This window comes from Panthera leo, chromosome C1 (assembly GCF_018350215.1).
Source record: "Panthera leo isolate Ple1 chromosome C1, P.leo_Ple1_pat1.1, whole genome shotgun sequence".
Taxonomy (NCBI): domain Eukaryota; kingdom Metazoa; phylum Chordata; class Mammalia; order Carnivora; family Felidae; genus Panthera; species Panthera leo.
Genome location: NC_056686.1, coordinates 80,843,581 through 80,871,579, shown reverse-complemented (window position 1 = coordinate 80,871,579; position 27,999 = coordinate 80,843,581). Strand labels below are relative to the sequence as shown.

The 27,999-nt window shown below is 39.9% G+C and overlaps 1 long non-coding RNA gene across 7 annotated transcripts in view; it reads right to left on the bottom strand.

Annotated features, from left to right (window-relative positions):
• The window catches only part of LOC122228093, a 105,153-nt gene that overhangs the window by 56,152 nt on the left and 21,002 nt on the right, over window positions 1-27,999 (bottom strand). The window lies entirely within an intron of this gene.

Below are 27,999 nucleotides of genomic sequence, written 5' to 3'. Positions count from 1 at the left end.
TAGTATCACTCAGTTCTTTACTTATATTTTCCTTGTAATTCTAAAGTGGTGATATTTTGAAGATTTAGGGAATAGATAGCACGGTGGCTTTGAGATCAATCACATCAGGCTCTGGGTCCTAGCTCTGCCATCTACTAGTGATGTGGCCTCAAGGCTAATATTTCCCTCTATAAGTTTCAGTTTACTTACCTGAAAAGATGATGGGTAATAAAAGCCATTGTTATGAGGTTTCAATCCATAACAAAGTGGGAATATGCCAGCAATCTCTCCTCCGAAGGTGGCTGTTTTTCTGCCAGCTCTTTCGATGTTGGTGTTACTCAAGCTTCAGTGTCAGACCTTCTCTTCTTCCTCTGTGTTGACTCCTGATGGGGATGGTGATTACAATGCACTTTATTTTGTTCACCCACTGTCCCTTCAACTTTCCTCTGTGTCACTAGTTCTTTCCCTGCCATTGGTTGACTTTCCAGTTATTCTCTTGTTACTCTTAGCCAACAAAAAGTCCCAAAGTTAATGAAATAGAAAAACTCAGCCATATTGGTAATTAACTTGTCTCATATTGTCTGCTATTGGATGCTTTAAGCTCAGTTTGGACTTTGGGTTTTTCACCTCTCTTCCCTGAGAGTGCAGTCTGAAAGCAAAAAGAAGCCGTGGTCAGCCTCTTCTCTCTTCCTTCAGGTGGTCCTTCTACTTCTCCGTTATGTTGCTACCAGGTCCACAGAGAAGCATGCGGAAAGCAGGAGAGCTCCAAACTGGCTGGCATTGTGTGTTGGCATGTAGTGACAGGCTCTCTGTGTAAAGTTTAGTCAGGGGCACCTGGGTGGCTCAGTTGGTTAAGCGTCCGACTCTTGGTTTTAGCTGAAGTCACGATCTCAAGGTTCGTGAGATCAAACCCTGCATCAGGCTCTTTGCTGAGCATGGAGACTGCTTGGAATTCTCTCTCTCCCTCTCTCTCTGCCCCTCCCCTGCTCATGCTCTCTCTCTCTCAAAATAATAAATAAATAAACATTCAAGTTTAGTTTAGGCAGATGTTTACAGATCCCAACAGACAGCCAGAACCCAACATATCCCAAACCAATCTCATTCCCTTGTCCCCACCAGATGCTCCTTTTAACAGTTGTGGGGTTTTTTTTTGTCTGTTTTGTTTTCTTCTTTTGCCTTGTGCCACCAACCATCAGTTGAGTAATCCGATAAATCTAGAGTCATTCATGTCTTCTCTCTCTACCTCATCTCATACCAAATTAGTCACCACTTTTTCTGTTTAGTGTATTTACTGACAGCCTCTCCAATGTATTTCCTCTTCAGCAGCCTCACCACCACTGTCCTGTTTAGGATCTGGGCATCTCTTCTCTGGGTTATCCTCATGGAGTCACAGCTGGTCATCCATCACTTACCAGACATCACAACGATGGCATCTTTTTATTTCGCTTTAATGTCTTTCTTGTTATAAAATGGTCTTCGTAATGTTACGCTGATCCTGCCATGCTCCTGCTCAAAATCCTGCCATAACTCTCTCTTGCCAAAAGGACCATCCAGATTCATTTATCTGCCTTTTAAGACTCTTTAGTTCACACTCCTACCTACTTTCCCACCTATTTTACCTCATTGTAGCCTGATTCTCAAGAAGCCTCTGATAAACCACATTTCCCCAACCTTGGAAGATTGTTCTCACTTCTGTGTCTTTGTATATGCTGTTCCTGTTGCCTAGGTTACACTTCCCTTGCTTCTACACTTGGAAAATTCATATCATCTCCTCCAAAAAGATATAGCTCACTTCCTCACCAAGCCATGTTAGTTTGTGGCTGTTCTTTGCCCCTACTGCACTTTCTTCCTAATTCTCTGATAGAAACTAGTTAATTTCTGTTGATACCTTTCTCCTCCATTAGACGGTGGGGTTCTTGATTTGGGGAACAACAAAAAAAATCAAGAAAACTTGATAAATTAGTGAATATACCTATGAGCTGAACAGTTGGAAATTAACAAAGCAGAAAGAATGCATAAGGTGAGGAGGCTGGATTTTTAAATATGAATTTTCTCTTAAGATAAACAGAATAAGACTTTGTTCAATCATGAGCTATTTTTTGCAGAAAGGACTTTCTGTTCTCAATTCCTAATCAAAATGTCTTTTTTTTACATACTTCTATGTATGATCCTTGGGCTGGAGAATGGAGTGTTCTATATATCTTTCTGCTAACTTGGGGGGAAAGGGAAGGAAGAATTGTACATATCGATATGCAAACAATTATGCTGTGATGCTGCAGTGTAAGATGTTGGAGGGCAGAAATCGTACTTTATTCATGCTGCACCCCACACAAAGCTCTTGGTTCACTGGAGATGCCTGATATTTTAAGTACAAGCAAATCATTTGTCCCCCCAAATAAACTCATACATGCTACACCCATTTTCAAACTTAGAGTTCAAGGACATGGATCAGATAAATCTAAGAGTTAAAAAAAAAAACTTTCTGAAAGAAATGGGTCTTAAGGTGAACAGTGAAACTACATTCACTGGGTGCACGAATCAGAATAGGTTGGCTGTGGCGCTCTCTGTCTCCTGAAGTTTTCTTCCAAGAGAGCATGTAGGGGAGTGTGGAGGAGGATGAGAAGGTTGGGAATGGTGGGGAGGTGGGCAGGCTCATTTTTGCAATGGAATATACAAAGCAGGAAGTAAAATGGATGCCCCTCTGAGTACCAGAATTTCTGGACCACAGAGACTGTCCCCCAACATTATGATATTCCTATCCTTTGGATTTACCCATCTTGTTTTGTAGAATCATATTTCCCACCAAACTCCTAACTCCATGCACACTAAATCCTTTAGCAATGTGGTACTCAAGAGGTTAACATGATGGGCAAAGTGGCCTTCATTCCTCCCAGGAGGGCATCTTGGCTTTGCTCAGCTAATGTTCTACATTCTGCTAATGTGAATGACAACTGCGGAATTTCCGATGCCCAGAAAGGAAAAGAATATCATCAAACATTCCAGCATCTCCCAATTCTCCCTCCTACCTCACTGAGCCTAAAGCTGTATAAATGGCCTCATTTTTAACAGAAGTATGACAAACACAACAATAGCATCATTTTACAGCAGCACTAAAGCACATTTTTAAAATGCATTCCATTTCAAAGCTGCTCTAATCTAAGCCTTTTGGAGTCGTTATTCTCGTTTTCTTCAGAAGCAGCCTGTGTTTCTGAACGCCACCAGGAGAGCTGAGGAATGTGGATAGCATCTGCCAGGGACGAGGGGCTGCCTCCCAAGTCTTTAGTGATTCACAGGTTGTAAATGCACTCACTTGATTGTGTGGCTGTACATTTACACCAGGAGTTTATAAATGGGCATTTGCAACTTACAAATGGCTAGCGGTTAATATCACTCCCTAATACAGTCACAAATGCCAACATCAGATTCTCTACCATATCAGTGTTGATAGGTATAATTCAGATTTTTTTTCTTAGTGCTTCCTTTTATCTAGGAGGTACGAAGTAAACATCGTTTTGCTTACTTTTACTTTTCTCAAAATCAATCTTAAATAAATCCTTCAGTTACAAATGTGTATTTTCAGACTATTTTGAATTACCTTGAAACACTTCTCATCTAATGGACATATTTACTTTACAGAACATGCAGTTTGCTATCGATTTTGTATGCGATTTGGTCAAGCTGACAGCTACGAGCAAAATGCTACAGAGGAGTTGCTTATGGTTGTCCTTATGACCAAATATCTACTCTGTACAGCCTGAAGTATCATGAGGATTATAGCCCTAACTGCCAGTTTCTGTTTTTAAAATATCTCAGGGCAAAAGGACAAGCTGACCTAATCAGGAGGTCATTTGAATAGATTTTATAGTGCAAAGCACAGCTAATGCCTAGTTGACATTCCAACCCAGAAAATTTTTTTCATCTGTGATTAATGGACTTGACATCCATTTTCCCTTTGCTTTTGCTAACCATGTAGTCCAGGATTTATTGTTAAATACCACTGAGATCACAGGAATCTAAACTCTTATGGCTGTGAAAATATTGTGCCAGAGGCCACAGTTTCTCCAAAGAGTTTGTTTGGATCATACTAAGAAATATAAAATGTTTCATGGTCTTGGTCCATTGACTGTCACAATTTCTCCAGTGTAAGATACTTTTTTTTTTTAATGGAAAATGGATTGCATGAGTTAGTAAACCCATAGGTGGTGAGATTTTTAACTAACTTTTAAAAGGGTAGCAAAACAAAGAGGGAATGAAATGGAGGAAGAGGATATCCATCTGGTCCCATAAATGGTTGACCCTTCCATTTGCTCTGCTTGTACAAAACATTCCGGTAGTTGGAAATGAGAAGGGTAAGAATTGGAAAACCCAAAGCATCTTTCTCTCATTTCACTGATTTAAATGATTCAGAATTTTGCTTGCATAGACATGAGACATATCCTTCTAGTTAATCCACTATCAGGACATAACGTTAAACTCTTAAAGGATTCTCCTCTCCTTTCTAATCATTAAATAGTCTTCTGGTGCACAAACTAAGAGCATCTGCCATTCGTATCTCTGAAGAGGACACAAGGTACTGCCATCAAGCCTTCGTGGTTAAGCTATTAGGTGAGAAACCCTGGCCTACGTGACCTTGGGCAGGTTATTCAACCCAATCTCAGATTCCCCACATGTAAAACAGGAATAGTTATAATACTTCCTTTATAGGGTTATTGAAAATATTTTTAAAATTTTTTTAAGTTTATTCATGTTTGAGAGAGAGAGAGACAGAAAGACAGAGTGTGAGCAGGGGAAGGGCAGAGAGACAGAGACAAAGAATCCAAAGGAGGCTCCAGGCTTCGAGCTGTCAGGACAGAGCCCGACGTGGGGCTCGAACTCACTAACTGCGAGATCATGACCTGAGCTGAAGTCGGATGCTCAACCAACTGAGCCACTGAGGCGCCCCGAAAATATTTTTAAAAAACAATGCACAAAAGGTCTGAGCACCTGATTAAAAATAGAATCTCAACAAGTATTAGCTATTATTTTAATCAAGTAACTGAAATAGTTAATTGCTTTTAAAAAGTGAGTAACATATTTTTGTTCACAAGCCACATTAGACCTAAATTGGATTTACCAAATCTGTCCTTTAATACAAGCCACAAATGATCGTGTGATGTGCATATAAAAACAAATTCCCAGTGAGTGGAGAAAAATGGCAACCCTCGTATCCTCGGTTCTTAGAGGATAATGACAATTTCAACATTTTTGCTCATTTGCTATACTTTATAAGTGGAGTAGATGTCCTGGGTGAAGCCTAAATACATGTTAATGGTGACAGCAAGGAAGAACAATGGACCAATACATGTAGCAGGGTTCAGGTGATTGTTTTATTATGAAAGGAAATCAACTGTTACTCAATTAAACCACCATGTGTGAGTTACAGGTGTCACTACATGAATGTGTTGACTGACTAGGGCTCTGCTGTGAAATGAAACATTTGAAATTTAAGCATACTTTTGGAACAATACACACATTTTCATTCACTTGTGAATTTTAATGCTTTTGTGAAAGCATAACATCTTACTTAGAGCATATAAATGATTGGTTTCAAAATGAGACCTGTAAACACAATGTGGGTTCATTAATTGTTCATTATTCCTGCCTGCTGCAAACATTAGCCCTGTGACTGGGCTCTGGCTGCCGCATACATAACACACACGCTGCATTTTAGTCCTTCTCTCTTCTGTCCTGGGCTAAGACAGTGCAGAATGAGCACCACTAGCGATTCCTAATGGAGGCTCTAATTCCTACGTAGAAGCAAACAGTCAGAAATTAAATCAATTCAGTCTAAAAACATACAGTGGCAATGCCATTTCACAAGGGATGCTGTTTAAACAGTTAACTCTGAGTGAACTCTTCCTGTTCTTTGATTGGGAAGCGTTTCAGCCCTTAATTACTGTGTTCTGTGAGTCTGTGACAGATCGTCCCTTTTTTACAGGCTTCTTGCCAGGATAAAGCAGGCTTTTTTTTTTTTTTTTTTTTTTTTTAGAAGACTACACTTAATTAGAGCTAGAACAATTAACTCTTTGTGGACTTGATCTTGTTTCACCACGAAATTTTGATTCTGGCTGGAATCATCTTCTCCTGTTGTCTTTGCAGAAATTGTTTAAGTAAAAACAATTTGGAGCAAAAATTTACTATCTGTATCAGACGTAAAACTTTGAGTTTTTTTTTTAACGTTTATTTCTTTTTGAGACAGAGACAGACAGAGCATTTACAGGGGAGGGTCAGAGAGAGAAGGAGGCACAGAATCTGAAACAGGCTCCAGGCTCTGAGCTGTCACCACAGAGCCCGACGCGGGGCTCCAACTCACGGACAGTGAGATCATGACCTGAGCCGAAGTCGGACGCTTAACTGACTGAGCCATCCAGGCGCCCCAAAACTTTGAGACTTTTTTAAGTGTAGTAAACAAAGTTATAGGGGCACCTGGGTGGCTCAGTCGGTTGAGCGTCTGACTTCGGCTCAGGTCATAATCTCACCTGAGTTTGTGAGTTCGAGCCCCGCATCGGGCTCTATGCTGTCAGCTTGGAGCCTGGAGCCTGCTTCGTTTCTGTGCCTCTGTCTCTCTCTCTGCCCCTCCCCCACTTGTGCTCTGTCTCTCAAAAATAAATAAATGTATAAAAAAAGATTAAACAAAATTGTAAAACTTTTAAAAAGCAAATGGGAGCATTTCCACCACAGCAATAGAAAGAGAATGAAGGGCACGGTGGAACACAGGTTTTCTCTGATAGCTACGTGACCACAGGCAATTCATCTAGCCTCCCCAACTTTGTTTCTTCCTGTATACAAGGAGACTGGGAACACCTAACTCACAGGCTTACTCTGGCCATCCCAGCACACATCAGGTGCTCAATAATTGTGAGCCAATCTTTCCTGTCCTCTTCATCCTTGATCCTAAAATAGGACACTCTGCATTTTAATTTTTTGACTCTATCGTAGAACACAGCAGAACGACCGTCAATCTGACGAGCTTTCAAACCAGTAGCACCCCACCGCCATCCTGCTCCTCAGAGAGTGTCCTTTTGGGTGACGCTGTCTATTCATAGATCTAAGAAGAGATGACAGACTTGACTTAAAACAGGGAAGACTGGGATATGAAAGGTTATCCTGAATGATAGAGAATGATAGGAATGGCAGAGAAAAGGGATTCACTCTTCATTAGTGATACCCAAATAAAAATTGATCGCATTAGGTCCACCATAACAAAGAATAATTCACTCTGTAGTGTCTTTTAAGATAAAATATGAAGTTTCTTCCTAAAAGTAATTTAGAAAAAGGTGGGAAAAATTCATCTAGCTAAAGATGGCTCTATTGCTATTTCCCTTTAGTTTTTTTTAGAAAAATGACTTTATAGATTTTGTAAAAATGGTACATGTTCATTACATAAAAAGGAAAAATCAAGTGATAAGGTAAAGAATGATGAAAAAAAATTAAATCATCAAAAACATACCATCCCCAAATGGTAGCATCGGATTGACACACTTAAACTTCTTCCCCCTTCTGATCATTTTGTTTGTATGTTGTTCAGGTTTATAGCATTCACATTCCATTAAATGAAGTAGATTTCAAATTTTAGTTCTGTATTTCGATGGATTAAATGCTAATCACTAGTATTTTTTAATTGTATTTTCATCATTTCAAAACTTAAATTTTTGGATTATGTCAAACCAGTTACATTTGGGTTATTTGTTTTGCAAATTCTGGATTCCTATAGTCCATGAACACAAAAATGTTTGTTCATTATGCTTCAAACAAAGGACAACTTGCTCATATGAAAATTTTGGGAGTACGCATTCCCCAAGAATGCAACATACTGTTTTCTAGCATTGATTATAAAGGGGAAAAAATCTAATATAAATCTGCTATTTCCTCCTTTGTACATGACTTGAATTTTGTCTTGATGCCAATGCCCAATTTATTATTTTCTTTAGCCTTCAGGTTCAATAACTTCACTAGGATATATACTAGTATTAATTACTCTAACAATGTCTTCCTAGTACATGGGACCAGTTGATCTGATTCAAATCTTTACATTAGAAAGAATTTAAAAAATTTTATTTCTGTACAGTTACTTCTGGAATCAGACATATGGCCAAGAGAATGTGAGGCCATGCACAAGGAGTGCCCAATATACCAAGCAAACACTAAGCAAAGAAAGCTACCATAGTGAAACTAATACCAGACACAGTAGATTTAAGGTAAGAAGGATTACTAAGTATAAAGAGGGACATTTGGTAATGTTAAAAAGGTCAAACCCCAAGGAAATAATATAATTCTATAATTGTACATACTTAATCATCTCAAAAAGCTAAAACTGACAGGATGACAAGAACTAGATAAATATGTTTTCATAGTAGATTTTAACACACCTCTTTCAATATCTGAATAAGTAGATGTTGAAATATTATAGAGACACAGACTATTTGAACAACATGATTAACAAGCTAGCCCTTTTTGACATATATAGAACACTGTTCATAATAACTATAAAATGCATATCTTTTGGATGTAAAATAAACATTCACCAATAATAAGTCAAGCCAATAAGTTTGGCTACAAAGCGTATCCCAACACATTTCAAAGAACTGAAATCAAAGAGAATCTATGCTCTGACTACAGTGGAATTAATTTAGAAATCAATAACAAAAGTGTCTAACTCTTGATTTTGGCTCAGGTCATCATCTCAAGGTTTGTGAGATAAAGCCCCATGTTGGGCTCCATGCTAACAGGACAGAGCCTGCTTGGGATTCTCCCTCTACCTCTCTCTGCCCTTCCCCCACTCACATGCACACTCTCTCTCTCCCTCAAAATAAACTTAAAAAAAAAATAAATCAATTAACAAATGATAACTAGAAATTTATCAAATACTTGAAAATTAACTGTTTTACTTCTAATTGATCCATGGGTGAAAGAAGTCAGTAAGGAAATTAGAAAAATTTTTAACTGAGTGAAACAAAAATATCAAAACTTGTGATTTGCAGCAGATGTGATTAGACGGAGATGTTTAGCATTAAAATTCATATATATTAGATAATAAGTAAAGACTAAAATACTAAGTGATTTAAGTAAACTTTAAAAAACAGCAAGTTAAATGCAGAAAAATTAGAATAAAGGAAATATTAAAGATAAGACAGAAATTTAAAAAATAGAAAATTCACATACAGCAGAGAAAATCGACAAAGCCAAAAGTTTATCCTCCTAAAAAGTTAAAATTAATAAATTCCTACCAAGACTTATCAAGACAAGAGAGAGAGAGAGAGAGAGGGAGAGAAGGCAAGCACTACCAAGTTAAAGAATGAAAAGGGGGCATCAGTACAGATCCTACAAACATTTAAAAAAGAAGATATTATGAACAACTTCATGCAAGTAAATTTGAAAATTTAGAAGAGATTTTCCTTGAATCAAAGCTAAAATAAGAAGAAAATAGAAAATATGAATCATCTTATATCTACCAACCATATAGAATCCTTTAATTAAAAAATCTTGCCAGAAAGAAAACTCCAGTCTCCTATGGCTTCATTGATTAGTTCCACCATTTAAGAAATACAGAACAGTGATCTTACACTTATTCTATGAGAGAATGAGAAAAGAGAGACCACATCTTAAAGTGATTTTAATTTTGCCAGGAAAACCTTGTTACCAAAACTTGATGAGGACATTGCAAGAAAAGAAAATTATGTGACTCTCTCTTAAAAACCTAGGTAAGAAATACTAAACAAACCAAAGCACTCATATACATAATATATCAATAACCTCTACAAATCAACGACAGACCCAACAGAAATATAGGCAAAAGACTTCAACACATGATTTAATTTTCTACTTATGCTGTAACAAATTGACACAAAATTAGTGGATAAAAATAATACAATTTATTATCTTACAGTTATATAGTTTGGAAGTAAGAAACGGGTCTCACCATGCTAAAATAAAGGTGTTAGCAGGACTGCATTCTTTCTGAATGTTCTAGGACAGAATCCATTTCCTTGCTTTTTCCAGCTTCTAAAGGGGGCCTGATTCTTGGGTCCATGGCCCCATTCCCACATCTTCAAAGCCAGTAACATTGAGGCCAGTCCTTCTTACAGTGCTATCTCCAGTTCTCTCTTTTGATTCCATCTTCCACTTTTAAGGGTTCTTGTGATTACACTGGGCTAATCTAGATGTTCCAGGGTAATCTTCCTGATTTAAGACCAGCTGATTAGCAAACTTCATTCTATCTGCAGCCTTAAGTCCCTCTTACCATGCAACCTATTTACAGGTTCCAGGAATTAGGATATAGACATATACACATACCCTAATTACAGGATATAGATCTTTAGGGAGACATTTTCTACCTACTACAAAACACATACAAAAAAGAACATAGAAATAGCCGACAGAAATGTGAAAAGGTGTTCAACTTCGTTAGTCATTCAGAAAACGGAGATTAAAGTCACGATAATATACCACTATACCCCTCAAGAATGGCTAATATTAAAAAGTCTGTAGAGATGTAGAACAATAGAAATTCTTGTATATTGCTGGTAAGATTTTTTTTTTAATGTTGATTTAATTTTGAGAGAGAGAGGGAGACAGAGGATCCAAAGCAGGCTCTGTGCCAACAGCAGAGAGCTCAGTTCAGGGATCGAACCCACAAACGGCAAGATCATGTCCAGAGTGAAGTCAGACGCTTAAGGGACTGAGCCACCCAGGTGCCCCACTGGTGAAATTTTTTAAATTAATGCAACCACTTTGGAAAACTAGAACATAAAATATTAATACTCTAATACCCAGCAATTTCATTTCTATGTCTATGCTCTTGAGAAGTAAATACATATATGCAGCAAATGACATATAGATGCATATTCAAAGCAGCAGTAATTTTACTAGTCACCAACTAGAAACTACTAAAATGTCTACATATAGAGAAATAAGTTATAGTGTATTCACACAATAGACTGCTATTCAGCAGGAAACCTGAACAAACTTCTACTGCATAGAACAATATGGATGAATCCTACAAAATATGTTGAGTGAGTGAAATCAGAGACAAAAAGGTATATATTATAGGATTCTATTGTCCTTCACATACAGTTGAAAAACAGAAACAACTAATCTCCTGTAATAGAAATCAGAATAGTGGTTACCTTGGGGCAAACTGTACTTGAAAGATGGCATGCATTTGGCTTTTGAGGTACTCGTAATGTTCTATTTTGTAAAAATACAATTACAATTTTTGTAATTTTCTATGTATGTTGTATTTCAATTAAAGTTTCAATATAGCTATTGAAATAGCATATGTACTTTGTGTCAGAAGGCTTGGGACCTTATTTAGCTTTCAAGGATATATAAAAACAGACTCCTGGTTAAGGCAGGCTATCGTACTGAGACAAACTTCACAGTAGACAGATGCTTCCTGTCAGAAGAGCCAAATACCAAAAGGCAAGAGGTTAAAATGAATTAAAATTTATCTACTCTAGAATCAAATGAAAATGTTACAGACCCCAGAGATAATTCTTATATTTAGACTTTTTCAGTGACCTAAAAGTAGTCATTTGAAATTAGTTAAGTAACATTATATTCAACCTTTTGAAATGAGAGTTTTGCCTTTTTATGAGAAATTGGCATTTTCATCATCAAGGAGGTACACAACCTTCTTGACACAGTGATTCTCCAGCAAAACTATTCAATTTTTTAAAAATACCATGCTTACCAAAAGCCCTGCCATGATCTGTTGACAGAAAAAGGAACGGCAGCAATGTGTGCCCACAGGGGCAAAAAGAATGGAAATTTGCAACTGTAAAACCAGGAATTGAAAGCATTATAATGAGAATTCCCATAGTAACATGACTAAATGACTTCCTGTTCTGGTTTTGATGAATCACACAAGGGTATGAGTAACAATAAAGTAAATAATATTTCTTTTTATATGGTGCTTTGTTTGTAAAGACCTTTCTTACTGATAGGCTTTATTCGAAAATCAGGATCACTTGAATGAGATCCACCTTGGTTCAAATCCCAGTCAGACTCCTTATGGGTATCCAACTTTGGACAAATTTCTCAAGTGAGTGTCGGTTACCTCCCGTGTAAACAGGGGAAGAACTACTGGCAAAGGTTTAAGCGAGGATGACAGCTAAGTCCCTGGAAGGTGGTACAATAGAGATAATAATATAAGGCCACGGCCCTTGATGAATGGTAGCACCTGCTACTATTATCACATTTGACTTTTATAACAACCTGTGAGGACAGGGACTGTGAGTGTTTACCTACCAAAATGCCTGCCTCATAGTAGGCATTCAGTAAATGTTGGTTTCATGAGTAATAAATTCATAAGTGAACAAATAAAAGGAAGTAAGGCAAGATCCACTGTCCTAATCTTGTATGAGAAAAGTGAGTTTTATCTGAGGTCCCACTGCTACTAATGAGAAAAGCTGAGTAGCAAACCCAGTTTTTCTTACTCCAAGCTCAGTGCTCTTTCCTCTATTCAAGCAGTGTTCGTGACAATATTTACTCGCCTTGCTCTGGATGTTGGCATTTTATCTTCATTTTGTATGTGTGATTTGTTCTAAGTTAAGGAGTGTCTGGACTCAGCTCAGGAAGAAATTCAGTAAACAAGTTTCACGCTTATGCTGATAGCATGTGATATTTTAAATATACCTAAACTATGATAAAACGTGGAAGCACTGAATTTATATAGTGCGTATGTTTAATACAAAATAAAAATATCACCACAGAAAGAATTGCGCAAATAAATCCTCCCTGGGTTGTTGTTTTTTTTTACTTGAAGCTATTGCCTTAGAAAATTAAACATAGCCAGATAAATGTCTTTCCCAAAGGCATCATGGTAATTCCAAAGTGGCATGTTAGGTCATTTAACTAAGGTTTAGAGAGTTTCTTCAACTAGCTGACATCTGGGCTGTCCACGCACCTTGCCTTTAATGTTGGAAATGTGTTCGTTGAGGCCAGCATGCCGGGAAACTTATGTGCACATCCATAGAATCATAAAACTGCATTTTAAAATGTCAGTATGTTAGCCAACATAGTACGTGCAGAATGGAAATGATCCAGGAGCGCAGGGAAGCAATAGAGGCTTTAAGTCGGGGGAGAACTGTAAAAAGTAAGAGTGAGAGCAGGTAGAAGAAGAAGGCGCTGGAAAGGAAGCCAGCGAGATTCAGGACAGGGCATTAGGACAGGACCCAGGCCCTAACCCGAGGAACTGCGCTCAGAGATGCTGCTGACCGCATGTCACGGGGCTGCCTCTAGGCAGGGGCAGAGCTAAATGCCTGTGCCCCTACAGTAAATGGAAGGAGGGTGGACTGAGAAGTCATCTGGGAGAGAAAACTTTCCAATGCAGATATGAATTACACAGTGAAGTTGCTAGAAACAGTGTAGTGCAGTGAAGGGCACTGGAGTAGGAGATTTATATTCTGTAGAGTGTTTCACAGTAGACGCTTTGGCACCAGTCATACCAGTAATTGGATTTCATATGTATTTGCTATTACTATCAATATTATTGTTGACATTTTTATTCTCAATTACATTTTTAAATGATTATTGCTAATATATAGGATATCTATTGATTTCTTCAAATGTATATCCAGTTATTTTATTGAATGCTCCAAATGTTTCTTGCCAATGCCTCTAGGATATATCCAAACTCAACACGCTTTCAAACCAGTTATTCTTTAGAATAACTTTAGAAATGCTTTAGAAATTCTCCCACGTCTTCAGAAAAGGCATGTTCTGCCTTTTCTGTTCTGCTTCCTTTGAGTTCTTTACACTGGCTCTTCCCTCTGCTTAGAACACTGCTACCTCCATCTTCTCTCCCTCACTCCCTTTTTTTTTTTTTTTAATACATGAAATTTATTGTCAAATTGGTTTCCATACAACACCCAGTGCTCATCCCAAAAGGTGCCCTCCTCAATGCCCATCAACTACCCTCCCCTCCCTCCCATCAACCCTCAGTTTGTTCTCAGTTTTTAAGAGTCTCTTATGCTTTGGCTCTCTCCCACTCTAACCTCTTTTTTTTTTCCCCTTCCCCTCCGCCATGGGTTCCTGTTAAGTTTCTCAGGATCCATCTAAGAGTGAAAATATATGGTATCTGTCTTTCTCTGTATGGCTTATTTCACTCAGCATCACACTCTCCAGTTCCATCCACGTTGCTACAAAGGGCCATATTTCATTCTTTCTCATTGCCACGTAGTACTCCATTGTGTATATAAACCACAATTTCTTTATCCACTCATCAGTTGATGGACATTTAGGCTCTTTACACAATTTGGCTATTGTTGAGAGTCCTGCTATAAACATTGGGGTACAAGTGCCCCTGTGCATCAGTACTCCTGTATCCCTTTCTCCCTCACTCCTAATAATTCTTTAGGTTTTAGGTTAAACATCATTTCTCCTGGAACATCTTTATCTCCCCTGCCACCACCCCCCACCACCACATCCACCAACAAAATCAGATTGAGCGCCTCTGCTGCGTGTTTGCATGGCAACCCTACATGTGAACATAGTTGCCTCATCGTAGAACTATTCATGCCTGATTGAAATTACTTTTTTTCAGTATTTCCCTGATAGACTATTAGGTTCTGTGAGTGTAGAAGACATGTTTACCTTTACATTTTCCCAAGCCCCTAGCATATAGGTCCCATAAGAGTAACTAAAAACTACTTAGTTACTATTCAGTTAGATGAATGAATGAATGAATGGGTCAAATCTAAATTCCTCAATATGACGTATAAGGACCTGAAGCCTGCTTACCTTTCCGGTATCTCATCTTGCCACTTAGTACAAAACCATGTACCTACCAGTCATTTTGAGTTATTTCATTTATAACATATGCTAACTCCCCAGTTACCTTTCTCCAGAACACCTCCCACTCATCCTTGAGAGCTCAATTTTGTTGGCTTCCTCTCCCCACCTTTCCCTGCCCTCCCTTCTTTCCCACCTCAATTAGGTGCTCCTCTGAGGTTCTTTGCCAAGACACTCACTTAAGGACACTTCTTAAGGTTTTCTGGAGCTTTCTGCTTACTAGTTAGTATCTTCCTCTAGATTACAAACCCCCAGAGGACGTAGAACATGTTTAATCCAGTTTCTCATTATCTTCTGGCACATAATGGGCATTTAATAGTTGTTGAATGCATAAATGAACTAAAAGTTAACTCATCTTTAAAAATATAAACAAAATGTATGGCATTGTCCAGGCCTTTCCTTCCTATTCTTTCCCACCAGGGAACTGATGAATCTTTACAGAAAATGTTAATGTTCCGATTCTGTTTGGATCCTTTACCTTTCATTATTTTTCCAAATTATCCACAGATCCTCTTCTGCATCCTATACTATCCAAAACTGGAATTGCTGTTTTCTTTCATGAGAGCTTTTATTACAACTGTAAAGACTTCTGAGCCTCTCTGTCAGCAATTGCTCAACGTTTACACTTGAAGTGTCAGGTCTTTAATAACTGTATCTCTGTAGATTTGGCACATCCTGTTCCTACCAGCTATTGTTCAGACCCACACAAGTGCTGAAATATGAGACTTCCTCTCCTTCTGTCTCTCTTCAGATGCCTGTTACCTCTTCAGCTACAAATGGAGTTTGTCCATTTCCCTGAGCCACACCTCTCTGTTGAGTCTATGTGGCCTGTATCTTAAAGGAATAGATATGCTTGTCAGTCAGTGGATTTTTCAGTATTCACAGCATTGGGATGCAAAGAGTATTATCTAGAATGAGCATAATACTTGGCATCTCACACTTTTACACTTTGTTACACACTTGGCTACAGCCACATGGGTTTAAACTATTTAATTATGTCATGCCCATTATGGATGGGTTTTGTTGCACCTTTACAAAATAAGGAGTGAGGAAGGAGTAATCAGTGCAAATCAGCCACCATTCTGGAGATGCTCTCCGAGATGCAAGGCGATGATAGGCCTGCTGTCTCATCTCTGGTACCAAAAACGTCACATAGCTTCATGTATCAGACAACATCTACCTTGGTTCCCATTGTCCCGGCCATTAGCCTGTATGTTCTGAGATAAATTCACCACTGTGCTCCTGCTCTGCTCTGAATCCCAATAAATCGTATTTCCCAGATTCCTTTGAATGGTGTCAGGGATAAGTCCTCCCTGTAGCTCCAGATAAACTAGATTTGACCAGAGAGTCCTTTTTTTCTGCTGCTGGGAGTTCCATTTCCCACCACACAGCCCACCTTCTAAATTTTGACAACATCAACCTCTTTGATTATTTCAGCCCTAGGGATGGTAGTAGTTTCCTGTTCTTCTTACTGTCTGGGATGCTACACCAACCCCTAGGTGGCTTTTGTGGAAAGCCATCATCTGTGGAAGCAATTTTCAATATTAAACTCTCTCTGTTGAAACAGTTAGAGAGCCTTATGTTTCCCTGACTGGACCCTACTTATTCATATCTGGAAAAATCCAAAATGTTCAACAAATAAATATTTTAAAGTAAATAATATTTTAAATATCTTAAATCCTTGATGTAAAATAACTATAAATCATTGATAATATTTGTCTTCTACCCCCTCAACCTGCGGTATTTATTTGGAATTCCATTTTGTGCTTTTTTAGTTAAAAATGTGAAAGAGTAATAGTTCTGGTTCATATTTTAATAAAAATCCCATTACAAATTGAAATCTTAAAATGGAAGTCACAGGATAAGTAGGAAGGAGAGTCTGAGGGCAAACTGGAAAGCCCAGACCTAAGACTATCACATCTTGTATTGGAGAACCTAAGACATTATTTCAGGTAGAAAGTTACTAGACGTTGACCAAATGGTCCTGAGCAAATTTCAAATAACTTGGACTCGGTGAAGTGGCAAAAAACTTTCATCTTTCCAAAATTTTCTGAATATTTAAGCATCTAGATGTTTTACAAGGCAAATGAATAAACAAACAAAAAGCAGAATCAGACCAGGGCACCCGGGTGGCTCAGTCAGTTAAGCATCCGACTTTGGCTCAGGTCATGATCTCAGGTTCGTGGGTTTGAGCCCGGTAACGGGCTATGTGCTGACAGTTTAGAGCCTGGAGCCTGTTTCAGATTCTGTGTCTCCCTCTCTCTCTGCCCCTCCCCCACTCACACTCTGTCTGTCTCTCTCTCTCTCTTAAAAATAAATAAATATTAAAAAAATGTTTTTAAAAAAGCAGAATCAGACCTATAAATACAGAGAACAAACGGATGATGGCTGTGGAGGTGGGGGGGGCAAGGGTGGGTGAACGGGCAAAATGGGTAAAGGGGAGTGGGAGATACAGGTTTTCAGTTATGGAGTATATAAGTCATGGAGATGAAAGGTACAGTGGAGGGAATATAGTCAGGGGTATTACAGTAGTGTTGTATGGTGACAGATGGTAGCTACACTTATGGTGAGCATAACATAATCTGTAAAAGATGTCAAATCACGATGTTGAACACCTGAAACTAATGTAACCTTGTGTGTCAACTATTCTAAAACAATTTAAAGAATCTAGATGTTTTAATGAAAATTCCTGTATGCTTCAAATTTTTATGTTAAAAAATTTAATCTAAATATATAAAAATATTGAATCACTATGTTGTACACCTAGAACTAATACATCATATGTATGTTAATGATGCCTTAGTAAGAAAAAATTCAATCCCTTCTGTAGATAACTTGAGGTCTTAAGTTCCTTGACAGTCTTTAAAGCATCATCATTTAAAAGGAAGTTATATTTTATATAAATTGATGTTAAAAACAGAAAGAACATTGCTGCTGACATGAAGCCAACAGCCCAATAGCTTTACAGTCCAGGGGATGCAGAACCTTAAAATTAGCAAAACATTGCTCTTTAAAATTCAGTAAAACTGCCACTTTTTACCCCACATCATATACAAACACTCAAAAGTCATCAAAGATGGAATTATCTTAAGCTCACTATAAGAAGGCTATGACTGGGGGGGGGTCCCTGGGAGGCTCAGTCGGTTGAGCGTCTGACTCAGGTCGTGATCTCGAGGTTGGTGAGTTCAAGCCTCACATCAGGCTCACTGCTGTCAGCGTGGAACCCGCTTCAGATCCTCTGTCCCCACCTCTCTCTGTGCCCCTCCCTCTCTTGTGCTAGCTCTCTCAAAAATAAATAAAAACACTAAAAAAAAGAAGGCTATGACTGGAAGTCCCTTGGACACTTCAAGAGCAGAGGTATCTCATAGGAGCTCACAGTGACATAAGCATTGGAAGTTAATACTCATTCTCGCTAAAGCTTTCTCTCAGCCCTTCTGGAATAACCACCCACTTCACCATGTGCTTCCTGGGCTCTATGGCTAAATGACCACATAGTCCTTAGAGATTTCCTTTCTGAAAGTCCTTTACTAGACCTCTGACAGCAGAGGTAATCCTAGGGATAGACTTGAAGAAGTCAGGACACTGTGGGGACAAAATGGAAGTAAGCCATCCAGGTTCCTGATCTTCTGTTCTCCGCTTCCTCCTAATATAGCCCGGACAGGTGGGACACAAAATGCAATTTTACGAAGAGCAGTGCTTGTCTGGTCTCCCCACTGGGAAACAGGCTCTTGTCTGCTGAGTCTACCAACTTCATACATGTACACTGAGAACTATCAGAAAGTGTTTCTTTTAATTCCAGTGTTTTTATTAAAAGAACTTCAAGTAAGAATGACCAAACTCTTAATATGGTTTACTAAACAACAGAAATCTACATTGCATAGACATTTCCTTTATTACATCCCAGAAAGATAATCATCCAGCCTTGTTTTCAGTGCCTCCAATGATGTGGAGCTCGCCAGCTCCCAAGCCAGCCATTTCATTGCTAGACAGTGTTAATATTTGAAAGCACTTTCTTAGGCTGAACTACATTCTCTCTCTTACTTTTAATAGCTATCATTTATAGAGTCATCGTGATGTGCCAAAGATTGTTATTTCATGCAGTACTTCTAACTAAACCTCACAGAAACCCTACAAGGTAGATATTATCCCACTTCTAGTTGTGAAAAATAAAGCTCAGAAAATTTCATTTACCTGCCTAAGATCACAACAAAGCAAGTGTTTGCACCCACTGTGGTTTTCCCTAATATTCCACACCGCCTCCAACAACAAAGAAATTAAATTCTTGGAAATGAAAACATTAACTATTAAATAAAGCGTCATCCTTTAAAGTGTCATACCTTTGGGATATTTACATATGCCCTTTCTCCACACAGCTGGAACAGTTGCTTTCAGGCAACAGAATGATGATCTATTTTTTTACTCCCAGTAAATCTAAAGGGTTTTGGAGAAACAGACAAATGTCTGGGTATTAAAATCTGTCTGTATGCAAAGATATATGAATATGAATAGGACCGCCATGTGTCTCTCTTCTCATCTATGTACAAACATAAACACACACACCCACACACATATACACATAAACACCTATGCACACAACAAGAATCAAGAAGACCTGATTTTTCATCCTTACAAGAATGACTGAGGTTTCCCCCACCCACTTACCATGGGCGAGAGCCAAAGTGAACCGCAATGGCGGTGGTAGGTGGGAAATGACGAAGCAGAGGGGCAAGGGGAGGGGGAAGCACTTCAAATGTGAGGCTCTTATAAACCAACCCACTGCCAGGTGCAGCTTCCTGAAGAACCCAACAGTGCCCCACCCCACAGAGCTCACAAGGTCTGGGGGGAGTACGTAAGGCTGAATAAGGCCAGATCCTTGCCACTAAGGAAGTCATGATCTAGTGGGAAAACACCAATAAATAACTCTACCGGAAGCATGCACTCTACAATTAACATCTTTAGTCCCTGTTAACCACAGAGTGCCCTCAGCAGTGTGGTTGGAAGCAAGGAGGTTGGGTTTGAAAGCCGGCTCTACCAGTGGGGACTACTGCTGACCCCACTCTGCTACCAAGCTATGGTTCCTACACTTGGTACTCCTTGTAAACTGACTCTTAATACAATTAGGGGGTCTGAATGGCGGTCAAGATGATCATGGTGAGGGGATCTGAATGGAGGTCAAGAAGATCACCAGGTGGGTGATTTCTAGCTACATGGCTGTTATTTTACATATTATCAGTAGCAAAATCATAATATGTATCACAGTCTTTCTCAGTCTTCAAACCCATGTAACTTCCAAAAGTTCAGCATTTACCCAAAACCCTGAACAACATAAAGGTCATAAACTTATAAGGCTAGTGTGACAAACCGTCTCTTTCTGCCTGGGACTAAGAGGCTTCCCAGGATGTGGGAACATCAGTGCTAAAACTGGGACCCTCTTGGGGTGCCTGGGTGGCTCAGTCGGTTAAGCGTCCGACTTCGGCTCAGGTCATGATCTCGCGGTCCGTGAGTTTGAGCCCTGCGTTGGGCTCTGTGCTGACAGCTCAGAGTCTGGAGCCTGTTTCAGATTCTGTGTCTCCCTCTCTCTCTGACCCTCCCCCATTCATGCTCTGTCTCTCTCTATCTCAAAAATAAATAAATAAACGTTAAAAAAAAATTTTTTTTAAATAAAAAAAAATAAAAAAATAAAAAACTGGGACCCTCTTGGGCAAAACCAAACAGTTGGTTAACCTGACACGGCCGTCTCTAAATTTCACAGCGGACCCAGGTCTTCTGGGGGCACTGATCCACACCTCCCATTCAATAGGCTTAGGAAAGGCGACAAGGGACCCTACTCAGGCACACTCAGAAACAAACCAACCAATCAAATAGGGAAATGGAAGAGGCGGGTAATCTGGGTGCCAGGGGACACCTCAGAAGGAACATTTATTGCCAGTGCCCTCCCACACACAGAAGAGAGAGCCCTGTCATGGGAACTGATTGATGTGCTGACATTCCCTGAGCTTCAATATACAGCAGCAATACATTTTTACGAAGCTACAACCTTCTCCTCGAGAAGGAAAATACAATAGTAAATTACTGAACATTTAAGCGTATATATCATTCTAGGGCTCAGTTTTGTGTCCAGAGTACACTGCAAAGGCAAATTCAATAACTGTCAAAGACGAATATATACATATTCATTCCTTCAGCAACGTCTGCTGAAGGCCTACTACACACAAGTCTCCTCGCGGGCTCTGGGGACCCACAGGGATGCGAAGGACTCTGCTCTTTTCTGTCAGGCATCTTATTGAAATCCTCCACCGTGTTCATAATCTCCACTTCCTAGTTTGGGGCTATTCTAACCTATATAGACTTGTTCTCCAGGGCTTGGGCCATGCACAGAAAACATTCAGTAATTCAATTGCCTCACTTACCATGGCTCCCCTAAGAAGAGCCATAGCCAACGAATTTTTAATGCATCCAGCTTACGTTTTCTTCTTTGGGAGCTTATTTCTGTCCACCAGCATAGCTTGGGCATCAGGTTACCGCAGAGACGTATTAAAGACAAATGAAGAGGGTAAGCCCGACAGGAAGAAAATTATTGTTGTAGCCATTACCTACCTACCATTTCTTGTACTGCATCAGTACGGGAACCACCCCGCCCCCCTCCTGATTCATTATCATTACCTCAGCCCTAAGGTCTTCACGCCTTTCTTCTGCACCCGGTGGAGCAACCACCCTCTGCGAAATCAGACAGGGAAACACAGGCGGACCCAACCCCACTGATCAGAATAACACATTCCTGTCTGTAATCTGACATCGCCCTCTTTTCAGCTAAACTCAGACACCACTCCATTGTTTTAGCTGATGATGCCTGACAGGGCAGATGACTGAGGCAGGTGACAGACAGGGTTTCAATAGAGAGAGAAGCCTGTGTAAGCCCCGGCCTGTCTGCTCCAGTAAATCTCAGGTTTTATCAGCTGGGTGCAACTGGCTCATTTCGCCCAGATCGGTGGCAGTCCATCTCTGTACAGCCCCTTGTCAGGGACAGCCTTCAGGTGCCTCGGCCCGCCAGGTCTGACGGGAGTCCAACCTGGTGTGAACAAGGATTAGCCCGGAGGGCTGCGCCAGACTCCCTTTCCGCGCGCCGCGGGGCGGAGACACGAGGAACTGAAACCGGGTAAACTTGCCCGCGCGTCCCTCCGCCGCCGCCGCCGGCTCATTTGCATCTGAATAAACACGAGCGCTGACCCGGCGGCTCTGGCGCCAAGAACGTGGCCCGCGCCCCCCGCCAGGAGGGAGGTTTCAACGTCGTCCTGGCAAAACCGGACGGCCTGTCAGAAACATGAAAACGGCTTTTGAAATCTGCATGTCTGGGGGAAGGCATAAAATATTCATGCCTCAGATTAAAATATTTTATTGAATTAATATTGATTTACGATTAATTTTTAAATAGATTCATATTTCATGAGGCGCTCACGATGAGCCCACCAATTGGGCCTCAGTGAGTGAAACCAATTACACAAATCGTTAAGGAAGCGACCAAGAAAGCAACACTTCGATGCCTGGGAGGAGACAAAAAGAACGTGAAAGTCTGGCTTTATGATAAAATACACAGAGTATCTATACAGTGACTGGAAAAAAAAATCTCATCTCCCTGCTCGCTTTGATACAGCTTTTTCTTTTTAATGCATGCCAGCGGGGCATCCCCCTGTCAATTTTTTTTTTTTTTTTTTTTTTTAGAAAGATATCTATGTTTGGCCTCACATTTGAAAACTTCACCGCAGTGACATTTTTTTTTTTTTCAAAATTGCAATTAATTCTCCCCTTCCGAGAGGAAACTGTAATAATAATAGCAACCAAAAAGGGAAGCTTCGTTAAGAGCTTCCTCTCTCCACCATTGGGCAAAGCCTTTCAGAAAAGTGCTGACAGCTGAAAACAAAAGACATTGATTGCTGCACCCAATTAGCATCTTCAGACACAAAGCAATGGCGGGTAAGATGAGGGTCCCCGAGCGCTTTTGAACGTGTTCTATTTCAATCGGAGCCCGGGGAAATTAACTTTTCCCCCTCAGCTCTCCCACCAGGCTTCCCAGAATCATACCTGTATTTTTGTCTGAACATTCAGATAGCCATCGTTTCAGCGAGACCCCTTTTGGTAAAGAAAATGTTTTTTTAATTTATACAAGATATTTTTACAGCCTAAGTAACAGACCCAGTTCATCTTTATTCATCCTTCTTTTCTTTTTATGTCTCATTCATGTCTTCCTTTTCTTATTCAACCATTCTAAATTGGGCCATCCTTGTTTGGCTTATTATAGTCAGGCCCTTTCGCACAAAGCACCAGTATGTAAAGTTATAGGACAAAATAAGGATTATTCTTCACTTTGTGATGAAGGGTTTTAATGTGAGCGTGAGGATTTGAAAAGGCATGGGGAATCTGCAGGAGATGCTAGACTGGGTTAGAATAGCCACATGGGGCTAAGATGATGCCCAGGGTCTCCTAATTAGATAAAGCCATTGTTTAGATTCAGACAATACCTGTTTACAGTTCAATAAACAACTTGTCACAGTTGCTTGCTCAAAGCAGACCTAGATGTCAGTGCAAACAGTTAGTACAGAGGTAGTGGAATAAATTGGTCTCCTGAGTAAATAAATTGAGCAGCAATGTGAAACAGCCTCATCAGTACTGAGGAAGATAATCATTTATAAAGGTTTAAAATGGCGTTTCATAAGTATTGACATTTAGAGAAATGTCTTTCCCCATCTAAATGCCTACCCCCACCTTTTCCTATTTTCAGCAGCCACTAAAAAAGAAAAACAGTAATAAAATAAAAAGAGAGAATAAAGTATGTCTGGGGTCATTCCATCAAAGTTGCATAATGCTTTGTATATAAAATTTAATAAGTACTCAAAAGATGCCTGGTTTTGATTCTAAATTAAGGGAAAGTATGGCACCTGCCTTCAAGGATTTTCCATTCTGTCATCGCAAAGTGGAACCAGACAAAAACCGGTAAGACAGTGGAAAGGTCATTTGGCCAAACATGCAGGTTTGTTGTTACTGTTGTTGTTTCTTGCTGATGAGCAACTGAGTGATGAAGGGAAATGCAGTAAAAGAAAGAACAGAGCCGAGGTACGTGCTTAGAAACTGTCGTCAGGGAGATGAAGCAAGGGAAGCAGGAAGAAGAAATGAGGTGACACCATTTGGTGACTTCTTTTATGAGGATAATGACTGCACATAGTGGCATTCCCTTTCCCAAAGATCTTTGAAAAAAGTGTCTGTACTGGGAGATGTAACTAAAGAACTGAATGTAAGGCTTTGTAACAAATTGCTATACATACAAAAAGAGAAATCACAGAGACCCTGCTGGAGACCCCCATGCACACGTAAACACTAGGAAGCAGAATGGCAAATTCCAATTCTTTAGAAGTTGTAAGAAAACAAGGCATTAACATTTACTGGCTGCCATCTTTAAACTCTTCCTGTAATATACAATGTACACCAGCCCACAATAGGACCAGAAGGGGAACAAGAAGCCTTGCTCCCACCACATTCTCCCTTCCCTTCCTTTCTTCCTTCCTTCCTGCCTTCCTTCTTTTTTAAAATCTGACCATTAGGCACCACCCCACAGAGCCTAAGTGAAAGAGCTCTTGCCCTAAAAATGGTAGAGGGCATGTCCCCTTTTAGACTAATTTAACCATCTCAGCATTTCATTTAAGTGTCCTCAATTCTGCCACCACGAATAATGTTTATTTGCCTTTAACACAGAATTTTTAAATCTTGCACTTGGAGTCTGCAGCAACAGAAGCCTTTTTCTGAACCAAGAAGAAAAAACTAGAATGCAGTCAATACTATTATAAACCTCAATGATCCTTTCTGGAGATGAATATTTAACATCTGCCCTGTAACTCACACTCCCTGTATTCCTGGCTCTTTACAACCACACCTGCTCTTTCAAATGGAGTCCCCAAACTGACTGTAAGACTTCTTTCCCTAGCATTATGTTGTGGTCACAGGCCTGAGAGCACATCATGCCAGGATTACTGCTGACCTGCCCTCTGTGGAAATCTGAGCTCAGTGGTGCCTTTATAAAATGTTAGCTTTCAAGGCTACTCTAGACAAAATTGGCAGTGGATGTAGTGTTTCACCTCTATTCCCAGCGTCCATGTTCTGAGACAAAATCTCATTTACCCCATACTTCTCTGAAGGGCCCAGTGCTCTTTTAAAACCTCTCCTTGGGCAGGCACAGCAATGCAGAGAGCAAAGGGAAGGAGTTGGGATGAGAACACCCAGGTTCGGGTCCCATCTCTCTCTGGCTGCATAGCCTTGTCCAAGCCACTTAACCTCTTCAGAGCCATTCCTCGGTTGTAAAATAGGGATAATAAAATCACTTACTTCCCAAGGAGGGTATACATGCTGCAGCTACAAACAAACAAATTGAAGTATGTTGAAACTTCAGGGGCCAATCAGGTGCTATTTCCACAAAACGTTGTTCATTCACTCAAAAATATAACTGAATACCTACTATATTTAAGACTGGATACAGTGATGAATATGGTGGGTCCCCTGTGCTTGGAGACAGAGTCTAACAGAGAATGTCATGGAAAGCATACTTTGAATAGCATAAGATTAGAACCATAATAGAGTATTAAGACGTGTTATGGAGCCACAGGTATGGAAGCAACTAAATATTTTGGAGGCAAGTCATGGAAACTTTGTTATTATTTATTTAATGTTTATTTTTGAGAGAGAGAGAGAGAAAACACAAGAAGGGGAGGAGCAGAGAGAGGTGACAAAGGATTCAAAGCAGGCTCTGTGCTGACAGCAGGTGGCCTGATGTGAGTCTCAAACTCAGGAACTGCAAGATCATGACCTGAGCTGAAGTCAGTCGCTTAACCGACTGAGCTACCCAAGCGCCCCAAAACTTTATTATTATAGTGCATATATATAATAGGCAAATGTTAAGCCCTACCACTTAACAGGGCAGAATAGATTTTAACTCTAGTTAGTCTGAAACTCAAGAAATAGAATTCTAATACTTCAATATTGAGTCTTAACCCGCAATCAGAGGAGGTGGAAAAGCACCACCAGGGCCTAGTCAGCTCCTGCTCAGGGCCTCCAAGTCACATGGACATGATCACTGCAGTTAAGGTAGACTCCCTGCTTGTAACCATGGAAGTGAATGGTTAGAACCACCTTAAGTCATTTTATACCATTTATTCAGCTGCATTTTTTGGATCTTGATTCAAATACATTAACTGAAAAAAGTCTACTTTAGATGATGAGCCTATTTCTGGTTTAGAGGTTTGGGAAGTCCTGCGGGGACAGTGTTGAGCAGACTCTTCCCCAGCCCACCCTCGTGTTGCTACCGATCCCCAAACTTGTCTCCTCTACAAACACCTTCTGAATGAGATTACCAGTGCCCACTGGCGGATGCTATGTATGGATCTCTAGCTGGATCACACAGACAACTCCAAAACCAGACTTCCTGTCAAGACTGACAACTGCTCTCCTCCTAAGTTTCTTGTCTCTGTAGAAGATACCACCACTTTCTCCTTTACTCAAGCAAGAAAGCAAGAATTTCTTCTTTTCTTCTCTCTTCATCTCACCTCCCTCCGCTAACTGTGTCAACCCTGTGTCCTTACCATTTTTCATACCTATACCATCCTCTCCTTCCCCCTTTGATTGCCAGAGTTCAGCTGCGTCACCCTTTATCTCAGTTTGGAAATAGCCCCCTAACTGTCTCCCCGTGTCTAACCTCACTTCCTGTAATTCATTCTCCAAATGCTACCAAAGTGATAGTGATCTTTAAAAGCTAAGAAAGACCATGTATCCCTCTTTCTTAAAATCCTTCAAAGGCTCTCCATAGTTTACAGAACAAAGAGCAAAATTCTTAAAATGACATAGAAGACCCTAAATTATCTGTCCTCACAGTTGTCTTGACCTCACAATTCTTACAACTCTGACTCTTCTATGTGGTTTCATAACTCCCTGCCTTTGCTCTTACTGAATCCCTTTGCCTGAGAAGTCTGCCTCCTGTCTTCAACCTCCTGTCCAAACACCTACTCATTTGCCAAGACTCATTCAGTCACCCTCTTCTCTAGGAATTCTTTATCTTACCAGAACTTTGAGATAGAATTGACCACCCCTTCCTTTAGGCCCTCCCCCTGCACTTTGCCCAGATATCAAAAACATGTCTCCCTCCTCCTGGAAATAAAACTCCCAGTGACAAGGTCCATAATCAGTTAATTTTGTATAGCCAGTACCTGGCACAGTATCTGACATGTTTGGCACTCAACTGATGTTGTGTGAATGAACGAATAAAATGTGCAACCCGTTCTGTGAAAAAGGTCACAAAAGCCTAAAAAAGTGACTTGCATATAGTAAGCAGTCAATAAATATTTGTTGAATGAATGAATGAACGAATCCTTTCATATTTTGCCATTGAACTGGAGATCTTGTCACTGTCTTTTATGTAGTCCTTCTCCATATATATTTTTTGTCTAAAATAACGATGCGCAAAGTAGGCTAAAGCAGGGCATATTATGCCACTATCAAATGCCGACATAGATTGGAGATGACCTTGCTGGCTAATTATTTGATTACTGAGAGCTCCTTGAGGGCTTCCTTCTTAGTGTCAACCTCCTCAAATATATTCCTAAGGACTCAAAAAAAAACAAACAAAACCCCCCCCCCAAAAAACAAAAACCCACCCAACTGCTTTGTTTTTCCACTCAACTGCTAAACAACAACCAAACCAGAGCAGGAAAAATTATACTACCCCAGGGAGAAAACATCATACAAATTCTACTTCTAGTATGTTTAGATCTCTGAGATTTATATAAAAATTCAGGGTTAACCTTATGAGTGTACAGAAAAGACATACTTTCTAGAGGTGTGATGAATTGTCAAATATTTACTACTACTGGCACACTAGAATGCTGAAATTTCTATTACAAAATGATAACCTTTGGCTTCTCGATCTTTAACAGAACCTTTTTAAAATGTAGATACTCCTGGGTAGAAGCAGGGTTGGTAGGTAGCCTGTGTACATGATCAATAAGGAGAGGGTGGTTGTTTGTGAATGGCAATGGTTTTTATTATTCAGTGCTAGTAAATTACCAGATGTTAAATATATTGCCTATACTGCAGTCAGGAAGGAATCCCACCCTGAGCCTCATTTTCCTAGATTTAGATTGAAAGGGCTTTATA